General features: G+C 35.7%; 2 pseudogenes; one reads left to right on the top strand and one right to left on the bottom strand.

The window, feature by feature from the left end:
• The window catches only part of LOC107717139 (acid sphingomyelinase-like phosphodiesterase 3a), a 5,277-nt pseudogene extending 1,270 nt beyond the window's left edge, over window positions 1–4,007 (top strand).
• Window positions 4,008–13,578: 9,571 nt separating this feature from the next.
• The window catches only part of LOC107717011 (zona pellucida sperm-binding protein 4-like), a 13,095-nt pseudogene continuing 10,384 nt past the window's right edge, over window positions 13,579–16,289 (bottom strand).

Genomic DNA, 16,289 nt, shown 5'->3' with positions numbered 1-16,289 from the left:
GAAATAAATGAACTTTTCCACGACATTCTAATTTATTGAGATGCACCTGTATATGTATATATGTATATATATATATATATATTAATTAACAGTCAAAAATGTATATAAAAATTAAGTCAAAAAACAAATTTAAAAAATTCATTTTTAAATAAAGATTAAATATCTAATATCTAAAATTAAATATTTGCATAGCTCCCGAGTGCAACAAAATATTTGACATGTCAGTGTTTAAGGGGAGTAATTTACATATTTGTGAAATGATTTTAACATAAGCATTTTAAATTCCAGCTAAATTCTGGCATATCTCAGACCTGCATTTGGATCCAACCTACCATGTCACAGAAGACCACACCAAAGTCTGTTTTTCCTCCAAGGGCATTCCTGCATTGGACCCAGGAGTGTTTGGTGATTTCCTGTGTGATTTCCCCATACCAGCTTATTCTCTCAGCATTCAGTTACATGAAACAAGCAGACCTGCAGCCTGAGTTCATTATATGGACAGGGTATAAAGGAATTTCATTTACTGATTGCAGCTGTTTTGTGATTTTACTTGGTTAGATTAATCTGGAAGATAATTTAATGTCGGAGCTAATGAACACTTCATGTTTTTTTTTTTCTTTTATGTTTTTATTAATTTTCTTAAAATTCTATGCACCTCACTGCAGAGACAGCCTTCCACACGTCCCGAAAGAAGAACTGTCTACTGATGTGGTGATCAATGTTATTGCCAATATGACTCACACCATACGGCAGTTCTTCCCACAGCTGCCAGTTTATCCTGCCCTGGGCAACCACGACTACTGGCCACAGGTATTTCAATCCCAAGGGCAACAAGAGTTCTTAGCTGGGAATTAAATCCAAGACAACAGTTCTGGGGTCAAATAAAGTGCACATGGTTTAGGTTCAGGTTGTTTGAATGGAATATTTGCATACTGTTGTATACACTGAAAATGACTTACAACTTATTTTTTAAAACACAAATATTTGATATAAATATTTTGTTGTATAAATAGTATATTTATATTTTATTACTGTATTTCGATTTTACAAAATAGAAATGCACAAAAACAATTATGCAATGAAAAATATTTCAAACATAAGTGGCTCCATTTATTTGATCAAAAATGCAGTAAAAACGGTAATATTTTGAAACATTTTTGAATATTTCAATAATATGTTTTAACAATGATATTAATATTTTGAAACCATATCAAATTTGAACATATTTTAAAAATGATATATATATATGTATTTATAATTAAAATATTTGTAAATTACTTATATGATGCATGATACAGCTCAAGAAGATTTTTTTTTATAAATGTTGAGTATTCAGAAAATTCTAAATATTTTATGCTGTGTTTTAATTTGTTTGTTTTCATTTATTATTATTATTATTATTATTATTATTATGTTAATCTCATTTTAAAACTTTTTAGGATCAGTTGCCAGCATCTGCAAATGCGATTTACGATGCTGTAGCCAAACTCTGGTCTCCGTGGTTGAATCCAGAAGCTGTAGCTACTTTGCAAAAAGGTAACTGCTTATAAAGAAGACATTCTACTACATATGTGAAAATTTATATTTAAATTATTTGGAGATAATAAATGCTGCTTGGTCAGCACAGGTTTTAGCCTTATTAAAATACTTTGATGCAAACAACAGTATGATGCAACAGATTATATGTTATATAAATTTAAATCCAAAGCCTGTCAAATAAATGTATATAGCCTATAAATTTTTTCCACAATTATTTCATTTATTTATTTAATAATTTAGTAACTTTTTTTCTCTATGTAACTGTGGTGCACACACTTAACAGTGAACTTTAGCTGCGACAGTGTATTGAGCTAATGCTCTTTGTACATCACTTGTTTGTGTGAAGGTGGCTTTTACTCTCTTGTGATCAAACCCGGCCTCCGTCTGGTGAGTCTCAACACAAACCTGTACTACAGTCCAAATCAAGTGACTGTAAATATGACTGACCCTGCTGGGCAGTTCCAGTGGCTGCAGGGAACGCTTGAGCTATCAAGACAAAAAATGGAGATGGTGAGTATATTCTGTCTGATTTTACAAGGCATTTTAATTTTAGAAAGAACCCGCTGCACTGATCATATGGGGCCATTTTATTACAAGACTGTAAATTAACAGTTGCATAGTGGTATGTCCATGTAAGTGACAGCAGTGGTGTGTGAGTGACTGCTGACCGTAATTTCATCTGTCCCTCTGAGGTCTATGTAATTGCTCACGTTCCCTACCCTATGCTATAAATACAACAGCCGTCCGAGAAAGCTACAATGAGCAACTGGTCAAAATATTTCGGAACTACAGTGACGTCGTTCAGGGTCAGTTCTACGGTCACACTCATCGAGACCGCATAATGGTTCTGTTGGATCACCAAGGTAACAAAATTCACCTCAGTACATAAAAAATCAGAAAGAATCCAAATCCAAAAGAAAAATCAAGAGCCAAAAAAAAAACCTTCTTAATATTGCAAAAAATTATTTTTTGAAGTTGTAAATAAAACAAAAAATATTGGAATATGTTTTACAGGAAAATACAATTTCTGTTTTTGTGCGTCTAAAGTTTACATTTAATTCAATGTGTTACTTGTTTCTCTGTTATTGTTTGTGAAATTTACTTGCAATTTCAAAGTTTCCACACCAATTTGTTGCACCAATTTACTTTTTATTTTATTTTTTATTTCAGTTTTTTCAATAAATGCATAAAAAAACAAACATGCAGTGACAAACATTTGAAACATTGTTTTCTCATGACTTCATTAGTGAGTGGCATCCAGTTTATTTGTTATTTTGCAGTTTAAATTACATTGTAAAAATGTCTGAACTTTGGGCAGTTTGATCGAAACATGAGTCAACTTTCATATGCCGTATAAATCTCAATTTCGAAAAATTTACCCTTATGACTGGTTTTGTGGTCCAGGGTCACATATGGAAAAAAAATCATTACTGATATATCTCTAGTTCATTTATGAAAATGGAAGCGATGAATGCAATATTTGAATCTGCTTTCTCTGACGTACAGTATAGTGCTCAGTTTGGCAATTGTAGTAAGTGATCCAGATAGACCATGGGAACATATCATTGAACATACTGATGTATGTACCATTTATGCATTTATTCAAGGGAAACCTGTGAACTCTATATTTGTCACACCTGCTGTTACACCTATCAAAAGTCTATTGGAGCCATTTTCGAACAATCCTGGCGTCCGTGCATATCTGTACCACCCTGAGGATTATGCTTTACTGGTAAGTGTCCACCAACAAGCAAGTTCAGGCACTGATTTATTTACTTTTAGCACATGCTTCTTACAATTATTAGTGCCTTGTGTCTTTTAATTCTGATATTTTGAGTTGTTTGAAGCTAAATGTTTGGCTTAATTCTAATAAATGATTGTGTGTGTGTGTGTGTGTGTGTAAGGTCATTACTTCACCACCACTATGTCTCTTGCTAGAGCAATTCCTGTTTCTGAATGATTAATGGTAGTGTCAGTTCTAATTACATGGTGTGTTTTAATCAAGGTGCCAGCTCAAAGTGTGGCTGTTCTATTGCATCCCTTTTAATAATCACTCTCTCTCTCTCTTTTCCTCCAAAGGATATTTGGCAGTTCTATTTAAATCTCACAGAAGCAAACCTGGAACAAAGGTCAAAGTGGAAGCTGGAATACATTATGACTGAGGCTTTTGATATTGATGACATTCAGCCTCACAGCTTGCATGAACTTGCTCTTAGGTTCGAGCAGCCACAGAGTAAAGTCTTTGACAAGTATTTTAACAATTTTATGGTGAGCTACAAATTAAACCTCACATGTGAGGGTTCATGCAAAACGATTCAGGTGTGTGCTCTGCACTTTTTGGATCAAGAGATCTACTCGCAGTGTATTGCGAAGGCAGACAGATAGAAAGAGTGAGCTGATGTTACAGTTCTGGAAGTTACTTGATATTAACTTAATCAACTCTCTAAAAAGATGATTTGAAACTTTTTTGGTAAAAAAAAAAATCAGGGATTTTTAAAGAATATTAGCAATAATAATACAAGAGTGAATCTCAGGAAAACCGGAAAATGTCTCACCTCACCCCAAAACCAAAAGGAGAAAAAAAGCTATTTGAAATGATCATTCATATAAATAAAATTAAGCCTAATTTAAGACCATTAAAGTTTTTTTTTTATTATTGTAACATTACATTCATTGTGACATTATATCCATTTAAGCATAAACATTTCCCCTAGAAATTCTCATTATCACAATAAAATAATTCATTTTATTACTTTTATAGAGTATTTTTTATAGTATTACAGTAAAACCTGAAATAAAATAACTGATGCTGATTTAAATAATAAACAAATGTTTCATTTTGGGGTGAAACATTACATAGTTCTTGAAAGGTTTTTAAAGGGATTTACTTGTGAAAACTGATACTGATTTTATTTGTATTTTTTTAAATGATTGTAATCGTCTCGGTTACGTATGTAACCCTCGTTCCCTGAAGGAGACGTCACGTCGTGACTGACGAATTGGGATCTCAATTCGTCGGTCACGACGTGACTCGTAGTGACCGACTGAAAGGGAACTGTAGTTGCTCAAATGCATAATTTTGTATAGACCTTTTGTTTGTATAAAATTGAACCTGCGGCTAAATCTGCTGCTAAAAATGAAAGAGAAAAATCTTTTTATTTAATTGGACCACTATTCTATGTGGCTGCACAAAGAAAAAAATTAAATATTACATCTTTTGCAAGATAATTCAAAAATGTGATTTTGTGCCTTTTTTCTGTCCTTTTAATCCTGGAAGCATCAACAAAAAAAAAGTTTTGCTTTCAATATTTTGAAAGTTTGTTATTTTTACCTGATATAACTTGTCATTCTTTAAGACATCACTCTAGTTATAAGCATGGTCACCTGTTCACCTAAAAAAAAAAAACATGCATAAACTCCAGTCTAAATCTCCATCCCTGTACCCCATTCAGAGGCCCCATACACACTCAGACCCCTCGCTGCTCACTGCCTCCGCTGAGGGTCTTATGAAATGTTGTCTAGTTCTTTTGTCTTGACCCCCGCTTCATGTGGTCATTGGCATTCAAGTGCTACACTGCCTTTGATGGCTAACAATGCTTTGTGGAAAGGATTGTGGAGCCAGAAATTTGACACAGCGATAAAGGGGCACCGTGGTAACTCTGGCAGGTTGTTTTAACGACAGGCTGAGATGCTCTGATCAGCATTCATCAGTGCTCTGCCAACCGTGTTCTTCAGCGTTCCCCATAGAGACTCATCTGTAACAGGGACGGGTCAATATTTGCCCTGCCACACTGGCGGCACAGGGATGGCTTTTTTTTAAGCGTGGGCCACACAAGGCTGTGCTGAGGTGGGCCGGAGTTTGACAGCCACATAAATCTCAGAAAGCTTTGTCTCCCTTCTTGGACTGGTGAGCAGAAGACATTGTCCTGGTTTTATTTTATTTTATAAATGAAATGAAAAATATTATGGTAATGCGACAGCCTCTATTTAAAATGCTGGGTTTAGTTCTGTCCACTATTTTGTTTTGTTTTGTTTTTTTTGTTTAGTTTTGTTTTGGGAATGGGACAGCCTGTATTTCAAATGCTGTGTTCAGTTCTGTCCACCATTTCATTTCATTTCATTTTATGGTAATGAGTTTGACAGCCTGGAGATTATTTTAAATGCTGGGTTCAGTTCTGTCCACTATTTTATTTTATTTTATTTTATTTTATTTTATTTATTTTATTTTTATTTTATTTTATTTTATTTTATTTTATTTTATTTTATTTTATTTTATTTTATTTTATTTTATTTTATTTTATTTTATTTTATTTTATTTTATTTTATTTTATTTTATTTTATTTTATTTTATTTTATTTTATTTTATTTTATTTTATTTTATTTTATTTTATTTTATTTTATTTTATTTTATTTTATTTTATTTTATTTAGTTTAGTTTAGTTTAGTTTAGTTTAGTTTAGTTTAGTTTAGTTTAGTTTAGTTTAGTTTAGTTTAGTTTAGTTTAGTTTAGTTTAGTTTAGTTTAGTTTAGTTTAGTTTAGTTTATTTTAGTTTAGTTTAGTTTAGTTTAGCCAGGGGAGTATCTCAAATGCTGGGTCAGTTCTGTTTATTTTATTATTTTTTATTTTATTTCCAGACATTTTGTAGTATGACCCTTATTTTACTTTATAATCTAGCAAAAATAGCGGTTTCGTGAATTGTCCCAGAATGCATTGTTTACTACAAATCTCCTTTTACCGCCAAATGTCCTTTGCTGTAAACATATGAGACCCAAGGGCCTAATCATAACCGATTACTCACTGGCCGATTAGCTATTGCTGTCACATATATTCAGCTCGGCTGGCAGTCCTGCGTCTACTTTAGAAGTTAAAGAGCTGTAACAGGGAAGGTCAATGCTAGAGACGGCATAGGTCAACCCGACACTGATTACAGGGCCTCATTATGCTTGGGCAAACCCTCATCAGAGCCTGTTCAGTTTTCAAACTATTGCTTTGATGGGCCTTTTTAACCTACTGCACTATTTAAGCTGTGGATTACTGTGGTGATTGTGTAACCATGGCAGCCCCCAGGGAATTGGAATTCATGGAATATGCTGGTTAATTTTATGAGCTGAGGCAGGGATTACATACCAGTTGATTAAATTCAGTTCAGAAATTATTACAAAGATCTTGACCTGTTTTCATGTAGCTTAGTTCAAAATCAAATGTGTTTTCTTCATTTCGTATAGATATTTAAGTTTCAGAATTTTTAAGAAAGCAGTGTTTATTTACATGCTAGTCCCAGTGCTGCAGTGATGATACATTTTTTATAGACCAACCAGGAAGTTCACATCACCCTGGTTCCCTTGACAAAACCCAATTTTTCCTTTGGCTTTTGGATTATTGCAGAAAATAAGCTCTTGTGACCAACAAGAGATTATAATTCTAACACATTTTGTTCACACTTACTCAACGTTTATGAATTCTGAAGCTTTAAAACAATAACCAGAAGTAAAAAACTAGCCGTAGGCTATAAATGAACTATGCCACAGACGTTTTTGTTTAAAAAAAAACATTTTCCCTGAAAGTTTGAGTTAGAATAGTTTGCAAGAGTGTGCTTATGAACAAAATGATGATGTTAATGTCCCTGACAACCTCTGTAGTCCCATTTAGCCACTTGTTAACCTCCTTGCAAAAGGCAAGTAAAAACATAAAAAAAAGAAAAGAAAATTTAAATGGGTTACTGCACACCTTATTTCAGGCATTTATCCAAAAGCCCACTCAGAAAACTCACGATGGAACCAGAAGTGCTAAAATGTTATCAGGTTTTAGCCTATGAAAATGTCATCCCTGCAGCACTCTATTTACATTTATACAATGTGCTCAAAAGGTTTGCTACATCTCAGTTTGCATACTTACACTATATTGTGAAATTGCTCAAACAGTTGATCATTGCACTAGGAACACTACTGTCATGGGTTTGATTCCCAGCGAATGCATGAACTGATAAAAATGTATAACTTGCAATTACTCAGCCTATAATTACATTTGAGTGTAAGGTAAGTAATAGGCTAATTCAGATTTATTAGCTTTTAGATTCATATATTTAAAAATGCTGTGGCTGCTTCAACCTTGCATTTCTCAGAACTGTTTTTCAATTGAAAATCAAATGAGAACTCTATCAGTATCTCCTTATCTTCTGTTTCGGGAGTGACATGAGAGACATGAGAACAATCAAGTAGTGGATCATTGCATATAGGAATGTAAAGGCTCTTATCAACCTACATTTACAGTACATTTCATTGAACATATAATGTGAAACTCTGATTGCAGGTTGCAGTTGGGATCTATACTATTCTTATTTTATCATGCATCAGTAAATTCTGTAAAAAGGTGCTTCATTCACATTTTAACACATATGTTGAAGAACACAAGGACAGATGGCTTGTGTTAATAAATGAAGACTACAGCAAGACTTTCACTAGAGGAAGAGCTCAAGGGAACTAGCTGAGTCTCTGTCCTGTTTAATCTCATGATGCTGTTAAAATCAGATTGGTTAGCCAAAAGAAATGAGAAAAAAATATATAATAATGAAGGTTTAATCATCATCTAACACCAAACGTTTCTTTTTCCAGTGGAAAAAAAATGTCGCTGTTCATTCTAGCAACACATAAATCACAAATTATACTAGTAGTTTTGCCACTGACAATGGCATTTGCCATTGCCAATTTATTAGAGGGCTCTCAACAGTAAATAAAGTAAATGATGACAAAGGTTTTGATTTTGTGCAAACAGTAAATTGTGGCATGAAAATGTGACTTTTTGTGTGTGCACACTCAGCACTGAATGTCGTGATCCACTTCCTCTCTCCTTTTGTGAGCTCTTTTGTCAGGCACAATGCAGAAGTTTGCATTCAGAGTCACATTGAAATGGCTGTTAAAACCACAAACATGAGTCCTGGGAAAAGTTACTTTCTGTTTGAAAACTGAAGAACAGCGAATGCACTGTAGCTTCCGTTTGTGGCATGCTTTGTCTTGCTAACTTGACCCTGTGCTTATAAAGGCTCAGTAGGAACAGTACCTGGTCTGTTCAATGGTCCGGCCCTTATAGCCGGAGTCTCGTGGCTTTCAAGAGCAACTGAGTGTTTGAACTTAAGAATGCTTTGCTTGCTGGATCAGGAATAACTGGCACTTGTTATATTGTTATATATGTGTTATATCTTGAGTCATACTATGTTTTAATTATGTTTAGACATTGAATGATGGGCTTATGAGAATTTGACATTTGGCACTACATGAATATAGGTAATGGTTTGTGCCATTAATAATATAAATATATTATGGAAGTCTATTTTCACCAAAGAATAATAATAAAAAAAAAAAAATGGTAATTGTGACTTTTTATCTCACAATTTTATCTCGCAGTTCTGAGAGAAAAAAGTCAGAATTGTGAGATATAAACTTTTTTATATAAGACTTTTTTTTTCTCACAATTATTATTATTATTTATTATTATTATTTACTTTATCCCTCATAAGGGAAATTTGTTTTGGGCAATACAGATAGACCACGTAACAAGATTCCTGCATTTGTAAGCAATCATGTCCTTATATTTTTCACATTTGAGTTTAACAATCCTGTCGCCAAAGGAACAAAAGAATTCTTATAGCATTTGTATCTGAACCTCTGAGTGCGGAATTTCGAATTTACATCTTACAATTCAGTTTTTTTTTTTTTCTCGATTCTGAGAAACGTGAGACATAAATTCCAACTTTTGTTCTCGCAAAGTTGATATCTCACAAATACAGATAGACCACGTAACAAGATTCCTGCATTTGTAAGCAATCATGTCCTTATATTTTTCACATTTGAGTTTAACAATCCTGTCGCCAAAGGAACAAAAGAATTCTTATAGCATTTGTATCTGAACCTCTGAGTGCGGAATTTCGAATTTACATCTTATAATTCAGTTTTTTTTTTTTTCTCGATTCTGAGAAAAACGTGAGACATAAATTCCAACTTTTGTTCTCGCAAAGTTGATATCTCACAATTTGGCCATTTTTTTCTCAAAATTGTGATTTTATATCTTGCAATTCTGTTTATATATAGTTTATACCTCACTTTTTTGTGTGTATAGTGTGTGTGTGTGTATATATATATATATATATATATATATATTGATTTATCATTAACATTTCTTGTTGACTTTTTCAGCCAATTTGTGTGAAACAAATTAAGCCAAACTTGATCATTTTACAGAGTGTTATAAATATAACATAAAATCAATATAAAATTGTAATAAACTTTCCACCATGATGCTAAAGAGTTTTATGTGTTTGCAAGGGTTGCAAAGGTATTATTTATTTATTTATTTATTTATTTATTGTTTGTTTGTTTGTTTGTTTGTTTGTTTGTGTGTAGTTGTTAGCTCTGGGCTGTGTGGTACTCCTAATAAGTATGAAAGACATTGAGCCAGGCAAAATTCTTTAATTCTTTTCCAAAATGAGGCTGGGTGGAAGAGGGAGGGTAGCACACCCAACTGCCTCTTTCCTTTAGTATCATGCCTGAGTGGAATTTCATCTTTATTAACCCATATGAAGGCAGCAGTAGGGTTTCAAACTTTATTGAATCCTAAGCTGATTGTTCTCATGTCTTTGAGAGACGAGAACAGGCCGGCGTCTCTGCAGAAAATGGCCTTTCACTTTGGGCTTGACACCAGTGTCAGCTGATGCCCATGCAAGACTCACCCTGATTTTATGCTTGTGATTGCAGAATGGCATTCTGGCAAAGAATGAAACCGCTACAAAGTCTTCATTGGACCTTCAGAGATGCTGCCTAGACAACAAAATACAATGTGCAACAAAGCAAGGCTGAGCAATAAGGAATCTGTCTGACTCAGAATGTGGCTTGTAAGGAATGTTGAAAAGAGAAAAGTCTTCAGAAGTCATGCAGTTTGAATGTACTTTGAATATAAAACAGCACATACTAGATATTAAATGGAATTAAAATGAATATTTATGTAATATAAAGCAGTGCAAATCTAAAAATATTTTACCATTTACCATATATTTACCATTCCCATATATTTTGTTGTTGATGTCAAAGGCTGTGTGTCCAGTCAAACTCTATGGTATTTTGGCACAAATTCATTGGTCGCTAATACAAGTGTAATGCAATATATTCCTGTGATGCAAAGCTGAATTTTCAGCAGCCATTACTCCAGCCTTCAGTGTCACATGATCCTTCAGAAATCTTTTTAATATGCTAATTTACCGCTCAAGAAACATTTATTGACAATTCTCAGTGTTGAAAACAGATGCGCTGCTTAATATTTTTGTGGAAACCTTAATAATTTTTTTTTTTCAAGATTCTTTTTTTGTAACATTGTTAATGTCTTTACTGTCACTTTCCATGAATTTAAAGGTATAGTTCATGCAACAATGAAAATTCTGGCATCATGAACTCACTTTCAAAACTGTATGGAAACCAAAAATACTATGGAAGTCAATGGGGACCTGAAACCGTGGTGAACTATACCTTTTAATGCATCCTTGCTGAATAAAAGTATGACTTTCTTTCTTGCTGACCTCAAACTTTTAAATGGTAGTGTGTATCAGGTTGCATTGCATTTTGGGCCAGTGGAGTTATGCCGTATCTAAATGTTTGCTTGGACAATTTTGTTGTGATTTTGTATGATAAACTATTTTAATATTGTGTTGGTCACCACATCCAATATAAAACCTTGGTTATGAAGTGAAACCAATTGATATCTACTGATTTATTTCTGCAGTTCTTTTATGGCTCTGTGGTATTTAAAGTATATGAAAACTTCTAGATAATTAACATTGCTGTTGAAGTCTCAGATGTCTCAAATCACCAATTTAACTGTCAACACAACCAGACAAGAGCATGATCTCTCTGATCATACCAGAGCTAAGAGTGGGTCACAATGCTGTTGGCTTATTCCACATGGTCAGATCTGCATTCAGCCATCACTTTCTCCAGAGGTGATAGAGTTGAAGGTTACACTGATATGAAGTGGCAGTTTGGCTCATTACGCTCTCCTCCTTTATTACTGTCTCACCCTTGACAGTCTTTTCTCTTCCAGAGACTGCAGTCAATTTCTGTTAGCAAGTCACAAATAATAGTATTCTTGTGACCCTCAAATATAACATGCTGAGCAAAATCTTCCAGTATATACCTTGTTTATGACTTCAAACTAAAGCCATTGTCTTTTTAATGGATGAAGAGGTTCATTGAGATTTTACAGTGTTTTATTGTTTAATGACATCTGTTACAGTCTATAGGAACATCAGCTGACACACGGAGCACATATAAAGTGAAGGTATATTGCATGCACCTATTTGTTGCCTACAATATGTTGATCCACAGTTGTAGCACAATACTGCCATCATCTGGTCAAGTAGACGACAATCATGCAAGTTATTACACAGCAAGTAAGTTTGGTCAGTTTGTAACCATGTACTGTATATGTAGCAAGAATTTGTGCTTTTAAGAACTGAATTGAGAATGTTTATATATTTTAAATAATTAAAATACAGTGGAATTCATAACTGCTTCAAAGGTAAAAAATCATTTTCTTGCCATTTATATTTGTTACTTTATATATACATATCTACAGTATGCACTTTTCACAGACGAATGCATGTATGCATTCATAGAAGTATGTACATATATACGCTGATACATTTATATGTCATTGCTCATTTATTTTTTGGATGTAGCTATATACATTTCTGTATGTTAATTTAGTTTGATTAAAATTTTGTGAAAAGTTTAGATGGAGGTTTTAAATAAGCCCTTACTGTTATAGAGGAGGCTCCCGTACCACCAGAGGGAACCGTCTCCCGAATATTAACCATTCCCATTCGGACTCCAAGTCCCATCACCCCTCATGCCTGGGACTAATTGCTCATCCACACCTGCACCTCATATACACACACACACATATAAGCCACTCACACACACAGACTCTCTGTGAAGTCTTGATTTGCCCTGGCTGTCATTTCCGAGCGTTATACCCGTGTTTGTTTTCTGTGCATCTGATCTTGGACTGTTTCCTGATTCTTATCTGCCTGCCCCGACTTGGATTGTTTCACCTGGACTCTGTTTGATAGCCGCCTGCCCCGATCTCTCGTCTGGTACACGATTCTGTCTCTGCCTTGTCTCTGCTGTTCTGCCTTGCCGGTATTTGACCCTGTATTGTCTGACTATTCTAAATAAAAGCTGCAAATGGATCCACACGCTTCTGACTGGTCAGGGCACTTACAGTTTTTTGCCTCTCCCTGCACTGTATATAAATTGTATTTATATTTTTGGTATTACATTTTAAACTGTGCAATAATGATAATAAAAAAAGTTTGTCCCTAGTAAAGCTGATCGAAAAAAAAGTTACTTAAAATAGGACAAACAAACCAAAATAGTAAAAGTACCAAGGAGCTACAAACCAAGGCAGCCATACGCAGCACCATCTTGTTCTCAAAAAGAGTGTAAAGCAGCACCAGCTTTATAACATACATTAATGGGTCTAGCTTGAAAATGTTAGAGACTTGGGCACAGTTTGACACATTAACAGCCAATTTTAACCAAGATTTATTTATTTATTTTTTTTTAAGTGTTTTTGACATGAAGGCAAAGTATAGTAGCAGTTGTGTAGGCAGTTGTGGCCTAATGGTTAATTTAAGTCTTTCCATGTAAGCAGATAGCTGTAATTGCATGACTGAGAAAAGCATCAGATATGGTCAACAAGTAAACTCAGATGCATAGTACTTAGGCCTGGCATAGCAGTGTGTCATATCAGTACAGCCATTAAAAAAAAAAAAAAATTCACACAAAGATTCCAGTCAACTAGACAGAAGTTAATCATAACCCTTAATTTGGTACCTTGTGGAATGTGAAGAATGGGTGCTCCAGATTAGCAACTGGTGGTTGGCAAAGATTTATGAAAGTTACTGTAAATGGCTTTGGCAGAAGCTTGGACTCGGGATGTTTGAACTAGCAAAAGCAAATGGAACATTGGTTTAAAGGGGTCATGAACTGCCTTTATTTCATACTGTTCTCAGATGTCCACTTAATGATCAGAGTAACTTCTCCACTAGAAACCACAGTCTGCTCACTAGAGATGGTTGTGACATGAGTGTCCCTTCCTGTAAGAGAAATGTTAGAAGTGTGAAGGCCACTTATAAATTCTCAGTTCCTCAAGTCAAGTTGGACCAAGAACTCACTCTTCCTGCTGCAGCTTTGCTCACAGGAGCCAGAAGATGGATGGCACACCGCTGTACTACAGTGGAACTGCAAAGGAGCCAGTGATGCTGGATCCACAAACGTGAACATCTTCACAATAAAGCGCTTGTAGTGGGTTGGGAACTGAAGACCAGATGATCCAGTCACTGGAACCAACGTGGTCAGGTAACGGTCATCATGGTAAGGGCATCTGAAAGGGAAAAAAAAGTAACCGTCAGGAAAGGCCTCAGATCAACTAAATAAAGTAAACCATATACTAACCCATGAACCAGAAGGTCCCACTGAGGTAGACTGAGTGGACTGGGGGTTGAAGTTGCCCAGCAGCGTCATGGAACCAAATGGTCCCATCCCCACTTCATACGAGGAAGTCATTCGGTTCTCATACACCACATAACCACTGTCCTCCTGCAAATAGCAACACCATAGGCATCCAGTCCATCATAGGCCATGCAGAATAAAACCATAAGCAGCTACTCACCATCATTCTTGTGCCACACGCAGTCACAGGGAACTGGTATACAGCAAAGGAAGGTGTGGACCCCACAGGACTGCAAGGTGGGTCGTTTCCTCCCAGTAGACTGACTGAATCCAGACTCAGTCGAGGCAGCGTAACATCTCTAGCCACCACTACCACAAACTGACCATCTCTTATACACTGGACAGTCACTGGAACAAAAGGTACAAGAGCAGATTAAACATTTAGGATCAGTTTAATTGGGAGCACAACACTGACTCAACACTCTTACCTGCCTTCCCATAGTAGCACTGCTGTCCGTTAAAGCAGCAGTTGATAGCTTCACATTCAGTACCACTGATACCAGGTTGTCCACATTGGATCTGCTCATAATCAGCTACAGCACATTTGTCAGAAGGCTGAGCCTTCGCTACTGGCTTCTGAAACTGAAACTTCTGAGGAAACCTACCACAAACTGACCATCTCTTATACACTGGACAGTCACTGGAACAAAAGGTACAAGAGCAGATTAAACATTTAGGATCAGTTTAATTGGGAGCACAACACTGACTCAACACTCTTTGAGATGCTGCCCTTTGGTCTTTTTGTACTCTACAGATTTCAGCTATTTAGCTATAGTCCCTCCCTCTTCATTAACACTTATGATTCTCCAGACTTGCGCAAGTGTGAGCTCATGCAACTGGGTGATTCTCGTTGGTTTTTAAAACTTAATTTTCCTTGTTTTCCCCACATATTAAACATACATAAAATCCCAAACATTAGCTTAATTCAAAATTACATGCTAGTATTATTTCTGCCATTTTGAATTCAGCCTTGGTTTTATCCTTTATTAGCTGAATCTAATTGTTGATGTTTTGACAATTCTGGATTTTTTTAATACTTTGAAACTCCTCTTGGAATGTACAGGTCTGTATCTTTGGGGTGACCATACGTGCCATTTTCCCAGGACGCGTCCTGGCCAGGATTTGTTTTGGCTTTGTTTTCCTGTTTTCATGCTTGCTGAAGGTAATGATCGAAAAGTAGTTTGATCAATAACATGCAAGCATTGTACATAATGGACCAATCATGGCGTGTGAGAAGGTGGGATCTACGGTCAAAGCGATGCAATTACGCGTACATATTAGGTGTGTTCGACTTAAAAGCAGTGCGGCTCAGACCGATCAGTGTTTGACATCAAAGTACCTCGAGAGCGTTTCGAAAGCATAACCGTCTGTATGGTACTTTGATGTCATACACCGATCGGTCTGCACACGCAAACAAAGCCAAAACCTAGATATTTTAGGCAATATAGAAATCCTGGCCAGGACGCGTCCTGGGAAAATGGCACGTATGGTCACCCTACTGTATCTTCAGATTGGCTCAAAAGAAAGTTGGTTTAACATACTCATGATTACGTTGAAGCTTTGAGTGATACTTGAATCCTGTCCCAGCCATAGCTGCTCTATTATAATAATTCAAATACAGTCAATCATATTATAATGTAAGTGCTTTTAATATCCTGCACACATTGTGCGGATCCTTTTCCTATTTAGCTCCCAAACTCTGGAACAATCTACTAGTGTTGTTCGGGAGGCAGACACACTCTATCAGTTTAAATCTAGATTAAAGACCCATCACTTTAACCTGGCATACATATAATACACTATCACATTTCTATAATTCAAATCCGTTAAAGGATTGTTAGCCTGCATTAATTAGGTCAACCGGAACCGGGAACACTTCCCATAGCACCCGATGTACTCGCTACATCGTATGAATAATGGCATCTACTCTAATATTAGTCTCTTTCATTCTTATTCTGAGGTCACTGTAGCCACATGGATCCAGCCCATTTCCAGGCCAGATGCTGGATCAGCACCTAGAGACGACCTCTACAGCCCTGAATGTCAGCGGAGACCATGTCAACTAGATGAGCCCCAGAGACAGATCCCCTGTGAAGACCTCGTTGACCATCGGCACAAGACCACAGGAACCAGACGAGTCCTCTGCTCAATCTGACCTGTGTTGCAGCCTGGAATTAAACCACACCATGCTG

This window comes from Sinocyclocheilus rhinocerous, unplaced genomic scaffold (assembly GCF_001515625.1).
Source record: "Sinocyclocheilus rhinocerous isolate Xijiao unplaced genomic scaffold, SAMN03320098_v1.1 scaffold1874, whole genome shotgun sequence".
Lineage (NCBI taxonomy): Eukaryota > Metazoa > Chordata > Actinopteri > Cypriniformes > Cyprinidae > Sinocyclocheilus > Sinocyclocheilus rhinocerous.
This window is presented reverse-complemented; position numbering and strand designations above follow the sequence as displayed.